Source organism: Xiphias gladius, chromosome 7 (assembly GCF_016859285.1).
Source record: "Xiphias gladius isolate SHS-SW01 ecotype Sanya breed wild chromosome 7, ASM1685928v1, whole genome shotgun sequence".
Lineage (NCBI taxonomy): Eukaryota > Metazoa > Chordata > Actinopteri > Istiophoriformes > Xiphiidae > Xiphias > Xiphias gladius.
Window position 1 is genome coordinate 16,930,091 of NC_053406.1, and position 15,233 is coordinate 16,945,323.

General features: G+C 39.1%; 1 protein-coding gene across 2 annotated transcripts in view; it reads right to left on the minus strand.

Annotated features, from left to right (window-relative positions):
• Positions 1-15,233, minus strand: part of sipa1l3 (signal-induced proliferation-associated 1 like 3) — a 76,924-nt gene that overhangs the window by 40,555 nt on the left and 21,136 nt on the right. For both annotated transcript variants that reach the window (XM_040130647.1, XM_040130648.1), the window contains exon 2: positions 2,330-2,415. The gene's annotated coding sequence lies outside the window, so the exon portion shown is untranslated. The remainder of the gene's footprint in view (positions 1-2,329; positions 2,416-15,233) is intronic.

Here is a 15,233-nt window from a genome sequence, read left to right on the forward strand (position 1 = left end):
ATGGATAGATAAATTGATTTATTTTAGGTCCACATATGAATTTTACTTGACATCAGAGGTCTGGAACAATGGTCCTGGAGATTTTCCTGCCAGTTTTTGCTAAAATCATACACAAAAACATTTAATGAGTAAGATCACTGCCTATGGCGGCCGAGAAAAAATATTCAAGACCTGAAAGACGCGTGAGGGCAAATTTGAGACTCAGATACAGACTGCCCCCCAAGTCCCTTCCATCAACAACAAAACTCTCCAGGAAACTCTGAAAAAGACATTGAAATATCAGAACATTGGGCTGGAAGGAAACACACAGTCGAAGCCTCTGGCTCTGGTCTATATTGGGCTTGTAAATGTGTTTGGCTTATCTGTAGGCGACATCTCTCCCTCTCAGGCTGGAGCTGTACTAAGCTGTAGCCCACTCCCTGTCGCCCTGCTTTCCTCTCCACTCACTTTCCTCTCCAGTCTTTTCCGCAAGTCTCTCCAGACCCCGCTGTCATTGTCTCCGTTGATTTCCATCTACATTGTTTTGCTGAATCCCACTAATGTCGCTAGTGTCACTTCCATCTGCCTGTTTGTCTGTCAGGCTGCCGTCCCATGACACTGAGACGGCTCGAGAAAATGAGGAGAAGGACGACCAGGGGTTCGTATGAAAAGAGCAAGACTAATTTAGTGCGCATGCACGCACGCACAGAGTTAGACATCTACATAACAAGTATTATGATTATCATCCAGTTGGAGGATCACAAACTGCAGCCCACATCACCATTCATTATCATCGTCATTCACTGGTTTATCTGGGGGAAACGGATCAGACAAATGGCGATGACAATAAAAAGGAGGAGTTGAAAAGATTGAAGTGTAGAGGAGAAACAGAGAGGAGGTTGAGATGAGTATGTACGTAAATATTCAGATACTGCAGCACTTGTATAAAATGTCTCAATTTCCCTGGTTGCCTAAAATTTTCTGAAATAGTCCAGTTAATCGCCAAAGAGAAGTTTTCGTATTACTTTTCATTACTCCCAGGAGGAGGAGGTCAGAGGTCAACATGCCAGGAGCTACTCACTGCTCAAGGATATTTCAAGAAGGTAGAGACTTGCCACCCTGAACCTCAGATGTCTAGCTGAATGATAGGCTTTCTAACCTAAAGCAATTGAGTGTTTAACAAGCAGCTGTACTGAATAATATGGACAAATCACCCTGCACTGTGTGTTTCTATATGTAGTTTCACGGTAAAACAAATGTATAATATCTCTTCTATATTTCTGGGTTTTGGACTGTTGGTTGGAAAAAACAAGACATTTGATGAAATCACCTTGGGCTCTAGGAAACTGTGATGGGCTCTATTTTCTTAGCCCCTAGGATCAATACATGGTCAAAGATACTAGAATCACAAAATACATATTGTTATAATGCCAAAAAAATTAAAGACTAAAGCGTGAAAAAGAATAAAGCAAAAGTATTCCAGTTTTATGACCACCTCTGAAGTGTAGAACAGCTAAACTTAGCACAAATAGATCAGAGGCAGGTCCAATTCTTCCTGATGCCAACAAAACAAAAGCACTGTAAAGGCTGCTAATAATTAAACATTCATGACAACAATCAGAATGAAATTAAAGAAAGTAGTAGTCAGCTGTTATTTGAATTGGAGAGAATAGTATGGGAAACATCAGAGTGCATTGTGGGAGCTCCTGTTTAGACAGAGGTTGTGTCTGCTGGAACATCACAGGTGACCAGCTTTTCATTATCAGTAAAAAAATGCAGATGAGAAGTGCTTTATCTACAAAATAGCAGGGCAGCTCACCCCTATAATGCAGAAAAATATCCAGGTCATCAAGTCAATTAGTCTTTTATCAAGTCTTTGAATCTTACTTTCCTTATAACCAAACATTCTGTGTGTGAAATGAATTGTTTTCCAAGTCAAAATGAGGCCAAATAAAGTGGATAAATCTAATATCAAGGCAATGGTAAAACAAGTTTGTTACTTGATTAAATACTATATTTAACAAACCTTTCCTACCACTTACACACAGATACACAAACAATAGCAAATCAAAACCAAATGCAATGAGTTTAATTTCTGACACCGGCAGACAAATATAAAAACTTGCAGATTTCAGTGGTTAGAAGAGAAATGCTTACAGTTCATAAAAGTGGATCACACTCACCCACGACAATTTTTTGGCTTAAAGTCAGCTAAATGTTACAGTCTTCCTAGTCTATTACACCACACCTCAGATCACAATTTACCGTATACAACAGTCTGATTAAAGATTATACTGCACATGCACAAACGCACAGATACACATCATAATGCAGCGGGTATTATCTTTACCTTGTTCTGCCTTCAGCTGTGCAGGTGAAGCAGGTGTTGTGATGTCTGACGTCACCGTACAGGAAGGGAGGGCTCAGTATTTTACTCTGTAAAAAAAGAGAAATGGACATCTTGTTAAAATGAAGCTGAATTCTTGTCAATGTTACACACAGCTCAGCTTCTTTAGCTCAAGCTCTGAAGTTAATTTTTGACAGTTATTAAAAGGACTTCAGGTTTTGGCTTTACAAATGTGAAGAGTTTTGTATGATATGATGCATAACAGATGCACACAACATACAAACTGTGATTTTTTTATATGCTCATCTGCGCAGACGTGCCATATTGATGTTTTTACTCACATAATCTGTGTGTGGCAATAATAGACATGTTAGCATACACAAAGGCTGGTTTGCATACACACAGAGTTAACAACATTACTTTTGCCTCTGCAAAAACTGATGTTTAATATCAGCTTAAATACGGAACCAGAAATAATGTGCAAAAAAACAAAAAAAAACAAAAAACAACTGAACCTCTACAGAAAGAAGAATGCAAACACAAACTCCTGTGCTCTGAGCATTTGTGTCAGTCAACCTCTGCTTCATGTCCTTCCTCTTCCTCATCGTCTATCTCCATTTTCCAGCTCTGATGAAAATACAGAGGAAGAGTGAAGGCAAAGTGAAGGGGCCTTTGCACTATTATTAGAGGTCAAGGGGCCTGAGAACAGGGGGGGTTCCTCTTCAAATACAAGTAGGACATAAAGAGCGTGTGAAGTGGGGCCAGAGGAGGGGGCGGGTGGCAATCAGCAGACATAATGTCCTGAGGGGGAGGCCCATTACTGTCTGACTAATACTGTACTAATCAATACCTATCAATCAGGGTCCACTTATGCTGCCACGGCTAGTATAACAACACTGTCTTTAGCAGAAGGGGAGAGCACGGGTGGACAAGGGTCAGTGATTGTGTGAGTGTCTATTTTTCTACATCAAAGCATCAGTTCTTAACAAAGCCAGTAGGGTCAGCATAAATTTAAGGCTCAGGCTTCACTCCACTGCCCTGAAAATAAAATTAAACTGTAAGTGAAAACTTCCCAACCATGGCAGAGTTCGTACCCCAGAACTGAGCCTCAGCCTGAAAGTAATTATAACAGCCTGTCTGTATACAGCGTCTGTGTGCAGGCACTGTATACAGCCATTATCACACACACTCAAAGACAAATATCACATCAGTGAGATCAAATCCCAAGCAAAAACAAGCACCCACACACTCCTACCTGCAACTATTAGTCCACTGACAAAAAGAATTAGTAATGATTTTGATACTCAAATAATTATTTTGGTCATTTTTTAAGCAAAATTGTCAAATATTTGCTGTTTCTAGCCGCTCAAATATGGGGATTCACTGAATAACTTTTGAACCTTTGCTCAGATACAACAAGATATTTGAAGAAGTTACTTTGGACTCTGGGAAATTATAATGGGCATTTTTTCAAACTATTTTGTGGAAATATGTAAACAAAGCGATTAATTGAAAAAAAACAAACAAAAAAAAAAAAACATAAATGAATGAAATAATCGTTATTTGCTGCCCCACTCACAACAACATACACACAAACAAATATACATTTGGAGCAACCTAATAAAAGCACCTCATCAAACTGAATCAATTACATTTACACGGGGCACCTACACCTACTTATATTAAGTTGAATTTAAACTAGTAGCAAGTGACAGGTATTAAGAACTGAATGATTAAGAATGGGTTTACTAAATATTGTGTATACTGAAGATTTCATGTCTCTGAGGTTATAAATACAATGTTGTCAAGCAGATAAGGACATTTTAATGTTTATTAATGTACAGTATTTGTCAACAACAATAATAAATTCTCCTATGAAGACCTTTTAAATTATTACAGCTGTGTTTTTACTAGATAGTCATTCATTATCTGCTGCCTCCACTTATGGGTGCCCAGAGGAGGAGTTAGAGTTGCTTAAAAATACATTCATAACAGTAATACATTATACATTATAATCTATTATAAACCATTTATTAAATGTTTGTATACTACTTATGAATTTTCAATACAAGGACTTAAAGTAAAGTTTTACCTACTTGTGTTTCAGACAAAAAACTATTTAAGTTAGTGAGAAACTAAAATGCAACACACACTGGCTGCATCCCATAACACATACTGGATGTGCCATTCAGTTAGCAGTAGTAGTGAGGAACCAGAAAGAAAATGTGATACAACTAGTGCTTTTCCGGAGATTTTATGCATCAGGATGGAACCAGTGTGTGGGCCTGCATAGAAAACAATAGGCATGGGTGTTTTGATGCACATTTCGACATCAACAAGTTTCCCCAGATGCCAGCCGACACCTGGCTTACATGTCACAGACACAAATGACATTGGTAATGTGGTCTGAAGCAACAAAAGGACTCTTAGATTGTAAACCACACACAAACACACACTAACACAAACCACAAAAACTACAACCACACAAACTATCACCTGGTTTTCCAAGCTCAGATCATCACCTCTGCGACACAGACACAGCTTAACATGTTTGGTGAGAGGATCAGAAAGCTGTAATCTGTGGCACTGCTTCTATTCCTGAAGCACTGGTATCTCAGCTATGTTTTTCCGGCAATTTTCTTATGTCAACAAAACCTCTCTGTGAAAGGTGTTGCATCTGTAACAGCATGAGCAACCTATAAAGTCCTCTGGGTTTGATGAAAGTGTGTATCACACACCGCAAAGGACGTTCGACAGACGATTCATGAACACCAGGATGAAGACGAATGACCTCCGTGGCTCCACAAACACCACATCTTAACATCAGCGAACCTTTACATGACGCAGTGGAGTGCAGAGATCAGACCTCCACACGTGCCTGTTGGCGAGTCGATTTGTGAGACTGGGACTCTGGTTAAGTCTACTGTGTGTTTAGTAGTGGAGTCTAACTGTCACACAATCAGAATAGAGTTGGCTTACCCGTTCTGTGTGTACATACAGTATGTTTTCAGGACAGTACGACCATGGGTTCAGCATAAATAATTTTATAAATAAATAAATTCATCTGCTATCTCATTATAGAAGAAGTGCTGCCACCATTGATGGGATAAAAAGAGTCTGTATATGTGTCTGCAGGCATGTCTGTGCCTTCACCATCACTGGTATTATGTTGTGATTAAGATGGGATTACTGTCACAATTCAGATGCATGAATATTTCAGAGCACTTGCTGTGTCAGGACTCCTCAAGAGCTAAGCCTACTGAAGTTTTCCCTCACACTGTTTGTTGAAAAGCAGCAAGCTCTTTTCTCAACAGAAGAAAAATCGTCACAATCACTGCTCCTGTATTTTCAAATTGGGGCGTAAAGTAAATGCACGCACGAACTCGACACAATGACCGCTTAAAACTTTCACTTCCTTTTTTTTGCAATGTACTTTTTAGTGAAAGAGATTCAGGTACATAACAAGCAATTCAACAGGAACTAAAAGGGGAAAGAAAAAAATTCAAATGTCCCCTTTCCCCTTTAAAAAACTTCCTTCCCACCCTAAGCACTTGAAAGACAAAACATAAAGCTACGGCACATTTATACCAATCCCACCCTTATAAAACCCCTGTCCTGATCTAAACATGAAGGTCCCAGTTGTGGATTAACGAGCATGAACAAATATCCACTTCTAAGCACTCGTGAAAACCTGAACTGCCAAACATTTAATCTTGGAATATTATCTTGTTCAAGTTTGCAGATCTTAGAAAAATTAGGCAGCCTACTGTGACTATACACAAAAATATGAATTTTTCCTGTAACTTACTCCTTGAAGCAAAAATATCACTGAAACTGCACAGTTTGACAGAAACCATTACTCACTTCTCTAAATCCTGTCTATGTTTTTATATTTTTTTTTCCATATTATGATCTGGTCTGCAGGGTGTAATGAGAACACACGCTGCAGGAGAGGGAGGGAACCCCCTGCAGAGAGGGGTGGGCAGCCCCATTCACACTCCAACACTGGGGGGCGGGGACTGCCACACTTTCATCCCTTTCACATCTCCGTTCCTCTGCATGTCCCTCGGTCTTCCCCTGTGATTCCCGCCGCCTCATCTTATTCAAACTGAAATGGAACAATGGGTTTCTCTCTTTCCTCACAAGTGAATGACATGAGAGTCTGTCCTGCTGTGAAGATCTTCATTAAGATGAAATTAGGGTGGAGTGGGAGTGCCACATGAGGGCAAACCATTGGAGAAACAGCAGAATGAAACCAGACAGTGTGCTCCAAAAGTAACCCTATGTAAGAAATCAATCAAGCTGCGAGCTGCCGTGATCGATCAGCAGCTGATCAATATGAGTGAAGATTTATTCTAAAAATTAGATTGATGATAAGCCGATTGCAGTGTTCCAATATTAAATTTGCAAAGTAAGCATGCACAGTTTGCAAAATCTGATACACATCAAACACTTTTTAAGTATCGTCTTGCAACAAGTCAACGAGCACCATGTTTACTGCTATCCATCAAAAGTGTTTTAGGCTGTAATTATTTCAGGGTTTCTGCAGCGTTCATTTCAGACTTTTTAAGACCTTTTTAATACCATTTCGAACACAATTTAATACCTGCTCCACATCAATGAAAACCAGTGGGGACAATATAGCCTAGATTTATTTAACAAAATAATGATGATTGCACTGTGTTCATGATATTCCAAACCGAATTTCCGCAAAAAAACAAAAACAAAAAACAAACGATAAACTAACTCAATATCAGACATTTCTCAATTATTGAGGACTGAGTGAAGTCCACTGGCTATGCACTTTAACTCTGGGCAACATAAGAGGAAAAAACAGTGATGAAGTCATAGGCGACACACAGAGCTCTTTTCACCAAAACCACATGGAAATGCTGCTGTAGCTGTTTGATCGCTATGCTGGCGCTGGTTGCCATAGGAACGGGAAGGTGCACCTACAAGAAGATGTACGATGTAGGCGGTGGGCCGCAGGCAATCAGGACACACAACCTGAGAGCGGAGCGGTAAATAATAAGACAAAACGCAGTAATCCACAAAACATGGCCGTGGGGTGGTCACTTTGCAGCCTGATGTGTGCGGTCACTGCAGCAGACTGCAGCATAGCTCACACACAACACTCACAGCACAGGCTTTACTGCAAAAATTGAACAACTCCAAACTTTAAGCTATTTAAAGGTGCAGCAGTGGATTTTTTTATTATTTAATTTGATGTTTCTTCCTGTAAAATGTTCACCCAACTGTTCTCAAACCTGTGGTTTCACCACTCTGTCCATGTCCCCTTTCTCTGTCTCTGCAGGCTACTCACAACCACGTGCCACGCGAGCATCAAAGCAAGTCTGAATGGGCTCTAAACTCCTCAAAGACATGAAAAAGCTTAGGGCTGTAGAAATGCACTCATCAGCAGACCTCAAGCATCTGTTACTTGTTTTTTTGTTTCCATACTATACTTCAGACTAGCAAATTCATTGCATTTTATATAGATGGTCATCTTAGATACTATCTATGCTGAATTAACATTTGCCATTTGCCAGCTGTATGGAGAGGCTTTCCAATTTACATCTGCAGAGTTTGAACCTAGTGATAGTAAGTAAGGAGGATTAGCAGAGGAATTTAAGAAAAGGCCTTAACTCAGTGCCAGTCAGTCTGACAAAACAAGGGTAGTTGTACATGTCCTGGCCATACATTTGTGTTTGTGTAAGTATGAGTACATGAACACTAGAGCTCCAACCATTAGTCAATTGACAGAAAATTAATCGGCAACTATTCTTCCAATCAAATAATAACTTTGGTAATTTTTTAAGCAAAAATGTCAAATATTTGCAGTTTCTAGCTTCTCAAATGTGAGGATTTAGTTCTTTTCTCTTGTCATACATGATAGTAAACTGAATATTTTCGGTTTTGAGCATTTGGTGAGACAAAACAAGACACTTAGAAATGTCGCTTTGGTCTCTTTTACAAATTACAACAGGCATTTTTTTTTTTTACTTTTCACCGTCATTTTATTAACAAAATGATTAATTGACTATCCAAAAAAAAAACGCAAAAATAATCTGCAGATTAACCAATAGTGAAAATAACAGGCCTAAGGAATACACATATGTACTGTAATAAAAATCTTTGCCTCTAACCTTGTCCTAGACAGCTGCTGTAAATAAGAAAGACTTCTTAGAGAGTCCAAGGCTGCATGTTTACTACATATCACATATGAGAAACAGAATTAGTCACCACACAGGCATTTTCTTCACACACAGCAATTCTCCCTGCTCATCAAGGCATATCACCTTCCGTCTGATGGCTGGCGGCATTCATCTACGATTACCATCTAGATTTTGTCAGCTAGCTGCTACCTGTTGCAGCTACTGGAGACCAGGCTCACATTTTGTCTGACTGTCAAGCAAACTTCATTCCTGTGCAGTGACATGCAGGTCAGACAAAGGACCAGTTGAAATGAACACATCAGCTTCACCAATTCTTTGATCTAAACTGAAGCCAGACGGCACATTCCTGACAAGACTTACATGTGTTTCTCTGCTGTAAAGGGGATGGCGTGTGGAAGATTGAGTTGTAATGAAATACTTCAACATTGAATTATCAAACATAGGACTTCAATGTTGATGATTCGATAAAATATCCATCTTTACGCTGTTTAAAAGCACGTAATAACAGCTTGAACTAGTACAGTACAGAAGATTATAACAAAGATACTCAGCTGACACTTAACAATCCAAAAACAAATGGAAGAGATCCCTTAAGGAAGTTAAGCTATATGCCCTCAGCCCTGCTCTTGGTCTCGGCCTCTATCACTATGGGTGTGGGTGGGTGTGGGTGTGGGTGTGTGTGGGTGTGTGTGTGTGTGTGTGTGTGTGTGTGTGTGTGTGTGTGTGTGTGTGTGTGTGTGTGTGTGTAGTAGTAGCAGCGGATCCTCGGGGCAACTTACACTGCCACAGCTGTTGCAGCTCCCACAGAGATGTCTCAGGGGACAACAGTGGGCTACTGCCACTCCACACTGATTAACCCGAGGGCGTGCACAGAGAAGCAGCGATGAAAACACTTGCTAACACACACATTTAAACTCGTGCACACGCACACGCAGACACACAGAGAAAAGGCTGCATTTTTACGACAGCACTTCAGATATTATGGTATAGCTTAAGTATAATATTCATTAAATAATTCAGTAGTACTCATTTTCTAAAGCAACAGACAATGGACTTAGGATTTTGTTGCATCACTTGTGTGTTGTTACTCATGTTTTTATTTTTGAATCAATTATTATGTGAATAATTTATTGGCTTCACCTTATCACTTTGCTTTGATGGCATAATTACTGTGCTAAAAAACTAAACTTAAATCCAGTTTCCATCACTAAAATAATGCAAAATTTGCCTGAGTTAAATCTTTGTTGAATTCCTTCACCACTGTTTAACCATATCTTTCTGTGTTTTATTCAGTTCTCCTCAATGTTTTTCCCATGGTTCAAACAAGTCTAACACTAATGAGTCTCACGAAAACACTTTGCACAGTTTTTGTGTTACCCAGCACACAGACAGAAGGTGAAAATAAATGCCGTGCAGTCCCAATAGGTGCACTGTCTGCCTGCTGCCTTCATGTTTAGTTGCTGTTTATTTCTGAATCATTTGGATGGAAACATCAGAGTAGTCACAATGAAAGGTTTTATCTCATTACCCTAGCTCACAACACTAATCAGCTAAATCAAAACCATCCTAATACCTACCCATCTTTAGTACTCTACTCAATAACCATTTTGCTTTTACAAAGTTTATTATTCTGAGCTAAATAGATCCATACTATTACTACTACTACTACAGTACTGCTTGTGCAACACTGGCAGTATTAGGATGTACATAACATGTATTATCACTGATGTGCTAATATACATCTTATAAAGCAAAATTAAAGTATACTGAATGCTTGCATTTGCACTTTTGCAGTGACGGTAGATGCAAAATCGTCCTATCAAAAACAGATGTTAATTTAGAACTGAGTTAAGGTGTCAGAAGGACTTAAAAAGGGCACAATGAAGGCTGCTCATTAAAGGATTTCCCTATAGGAGGATCATCCATGACCTCTCTACCTGGACACTGCTCCCTGGGGCTGGCTGGAAAACACAGACTTCAATGGTATGACTAATCATTACAGACAGAACTTTTTTTTTTTTTTTTTTTTTTAAATGATCATGCGTTGTACAGAGACAGCAGAGCAAGCACGCCTGACATTGCACTGTATCAGTGACACATGCTTGTGTAATTGGGAATAATGTTGGATTCGTGTTTGCTCACCTGTCAAGAAGATGACAGCTCTGAAGGCAGATTATGAGAGTAATTCAACTATAGTAAATACATCTGCCATATTCAATCTGTCCAACACAATAGTGATTAGCTGGCGTTTCCCCTTCGTACTCAATAAGTGCAGGTTGGCAGTGCAGGAGCAAACACAGAAACAGTGTGATGTGGCAGAAACAACAGATTAGCAATTTGTGCTCCTGTTTCCAAACACTCAGCACTAAATAAGAGGACTGGACAGCAGAGACGGATTTTTTTCAAATTAGCCTGAAATATCTTGACTATTTATAAAGCTTTATGCTGTAATTTGGTTGCACTCTGAGGTCAGCTAAAGTGCTTCCAAGAAAAATCAGCCATCTGATTGTTATTAAGGGGTTAGTAATCATTGGCCTATTATCATAATCTCTCACAAATCCTATAAGCCTACACACAAAAAAATGAAAAAGCATCAGAGCAGCAGAGGATCTGCTCAGGATACAATAATTTTGCTACTTGCAGGTAACAGATCATTGTCTCTTTTCAAGCCGAGATCAAGGGGTTGACACAACGGAAGGGCAGGCATGTCTCAGTACCTTTTTACACATTTGTTTTTGGTACAAAGTATTGAAAACTGTTATGTAATAATGTGAGCTTTACAAGTAATGTCAGGAAAACTGCTTTCACCCTGGGACTGTCAGGCTAGCTGTTTTCCTGTTTCCAGTCTTTATTCTAAGCTACTTGGTTGCTGGCTTTAGCTTCATATTTAAATGACTGACATGAATGTCAATCTTCCCTTCTAACTCTGAACAAGAAAGCAAATATAGTGTATTTTCCAACATGTCAAAGTATTCCTTTAAGCACCATTTGTAGTCTTGTTCACTTATTCTTTGATGTGAGATTTTTATACAAATATACACATAAACATACGCATATATATTACACACACACACACATATATGTGTATATATATGTGTATATATACACATATATACACACACACACACACACACACACACACACACACACACACACACACACACATGCATACATATATACACACATATATACATGCACGTATGCATAGATATATATCACACACACGTATGCATACATATACACACACATTCATATACATATGTACACACACACACACACACACAGACATATATACACACACATTATATATATATATATATATATATATATATATATATATATATATATATATATATATATATATATATATACACAAACACACACACACACACACACACACACACACACACACACACACACACACAAATACCAATATCAATATAATTGAAAGAAGTGTAAAAGTTGGTACTACTACAGGAAACTTAATAAGAAGCTGTTAGGAAATAACAGACCCATAAATTAAAGCATTACAATTTATTTTGTTAATTATAAAAGAGGACTCTAAACTCAAGAAAAAAAAAATGTTTATATTCCCTAAAATAAAGTATGGAAGGGCATCGTTTCAGTCTGCCGTGCATGTTCATGCAGGTATTTTTCTACAATAATGCCTTCACACAGAGGAAGCAGGGGCAGGAGTGTGTGTGAGCTGCTGGATATTTCAAGGTTCTTCCTGTAACCGAATCAGAGCAGTGACAGACTAATGAGGCTAATGATGATGAGGCTTCAGGAGGAGAAGGCCTCCAGCAGGGATAAGAGTAGATGTGTCAAACAGCTGGGGGAGCATCAGGGCTTTCCTCCGGAAGCTTTAGTTTTATAGAAAGACTATATCTGGCAGAGAAAAGCTGGTCTCATCATCTACAGTGTCCATTGGACCCCACAGTTAGAGCTGCTGTGCAGCAGAAAATGTCTGAAAGTCATGTACTGATGATGGTGTGATGATTATTCATTCCCAAAAAGGAAATTCCCTACTTCAAAGGGGGATCAGAGGGTTAACGGCTTGGTCTCAGGTCCTCGAACTACACTCGTTTTACCCTGCAATTCTCAGCTCCATCTCTGAAAAATATACTGTGCTGCTGCATTCTACTGAGGTAAACAGATGTAGGCTCTCATTCACCCCCCCCCACCCCACACACACACAAACCCCTGGTCAGACTCCCAGACAAGCAACAGACTTAGGAGTCCATCTCACTACTTCCAGTGACTGGATCAGTGAGGGTCAAGCACAGGGTAAGCTTCAATCAAGAAATTCCTAAAGCACATTCCTCCATGTACCCCACTAAAAACAGATTATTTAATCAGTGCAGGAACAGAAATGAGCCAAAAAAGGTATTTAAGGCTAAGAACGGGATCTGGCAACATTCAAGAATTACTGAAAAAAAAAGAGAAAACAGACCACTGCAAAACAGTCAGGTTTAAACCACAATTAGGAGCAGCCAAGTGGGGAAAAAATGTTCACTTTAGCCTCTGACCTGTAATTCTAAGTCTGAGATATCAGGAATTCCTGACACCAATGATATCTACCACTTGGTGAAAAGAACGGCTTGTCAACAATCTCCTGACAGAATGGCTGCACCACCGCTGGCAGTTACATCAAAATAAAATATAATAATGATAATAAAAATACATCCAATTGAGATAATGAACTTCCACAAATATGCAACATAACAAAAGCAGCTAATTTAGGCTGTTTATCTCTTGTGAATACAAAGTTAACACTCGGGTGAACCAACTTAATAATGCCTGAACCTTTCTAAATCAGAATAACAGGTGTTTTTCCTGTTCTTCCCATTCTACAGCCATTGGCTGAATGCAGCATTTGTTACACGTCATTCCTCATGTCTCTCGTCTCATTTCTTGTACGGAAATAAAAATGCCCCAAATTACTTCATAAAAGAAAAAAATTAACTATTTTGATGATCAATTAATCATTTCAGACATTTGTATCACAAATTGAAACAATTACTTGGTTCCAGCTTCTGAAAAGGTGAGAATTTGCTGCTTTTCTCTGTGTTATATCATTGTAAACTGAATATCTTTGGGTTTTGGGCTTTGTATTTGAGAAAAAAACAACAACAATGTTTTCTGATATTTTGTAGACAAAACTATTTTTTGAGAAGATAATAGGCTGATTAATCAATAATGAAAATAATAATTTATTGCAATCATGTCAGCATCACTGAAGAAATGCTGCCAAGCTTGACACAAGAGCATAATGTCATCTTGTGTTCAGCTGTAATGAGCCTTCTTTTAAACATGAAGGAGATGACAGTACCTTGAGTGACATCCATCAGTTTCATTTTTAACACAGATGATGAATGAGAAGTGACACAACTGTCTTCTTTTCTGCAACCTTCTCGCCATGGTGCATCGACAATGTGTGTGTGTGTGTGTGTGTGTGTGTGTGTGTGTGTGTGTGTGTGTGTGTGTGTGTGTGTGTGTGTGTGGTGGGGTTATAGTGTAGTCAAACAAAGACGGCCTCTTTCTTTCTCACTCCATCTCTTTTTTCACTAAGCCTCTACTGTTTTTCTGATTTTTTTCCCCCTGAATGGTGCCATTGAAAGAAGAGGCATTTAGGACCTTATTCTATAAGATCCCAAGTGAATAAATGACCTCTCAGAGATAAACCTGACTGCTGCAGATCATGTTTCCCTCAGACACTGTCTCTCCAGAAATAAAGGACTCTCACAGACTGGGGGTCAAAGTTTGTACTTGGCTTAAAAAAAAAATGTCATTACACTTGAAAATCACTAACAACGTGATTTATGATGGAGTCAGGGGCTTTAAAAACTTTAACTGCAGCTGCCTCTACCCAGCATTTGTGTAGCTGTATGGCCCAAATAAGCTCAGCTGGTGGAGAGAGTGTGTGGCAGGGCTGAGAGATAGCGGTCAGAGATTGAGATAATAGTGCCTGGCAGTTCCCTCAGATGCATGTGAAATGATGGACTCCTTTGGGGTTTTCGCCGTAGACAGTATCTACTGTAACTGGATTTGTACCACAGCCAGTGGTTAGGCCAACAGAAAGTGTGGGAAAGGCTTGGCATACTGTGGGTGTAATACTGTAAGGTCAAATTAATCTCAGAACAAGTAAAAGGACTTAACCGCTGGCGAATTTGGAGATTATTCAGTGCAGTTTCTTCACAATAAAAAGCAGGACTGAGAGAGAGGAAGCACAGTTTTTCAGGTCATTTTTTGCCTCTTATTAGCAATACCTGACACTGACTGCTTGACAACAAAGGACAACACAACTAAAGAGAAACATAGTACAAGTGCACACAGGAAAATCTGCCTGAAAAAGAGATGTATACCATTACCTCTGTGTCCTTCCACTTTTATAGAGAACAACAAATTCTTATAAGGTTGGAATCAGCAAATGGTTTCGCATTTTTGCTGGAAGAATGACTAAAACAATTAATTGGTTACCAAAAAGTTTCAATGTATGAAAACAACTCAATCTGACCAGCAGAACTCAATCACGTGTTAGAAACAATGACCATAAAAAACAACCGACATGTGGCTTATAGACTGTTGAATATAGGCAGTCCAGTCAGTCGTTGCTGTAAAGTGGGGAAACACTGTCTGACTAAAGAGGAAAGGATTGTAAAAACCTGTAGTCAAATGAACTGCTCTTGAGAAAACATGTCTTTTAAACGTCAATCTCCTGTCCTCACGCA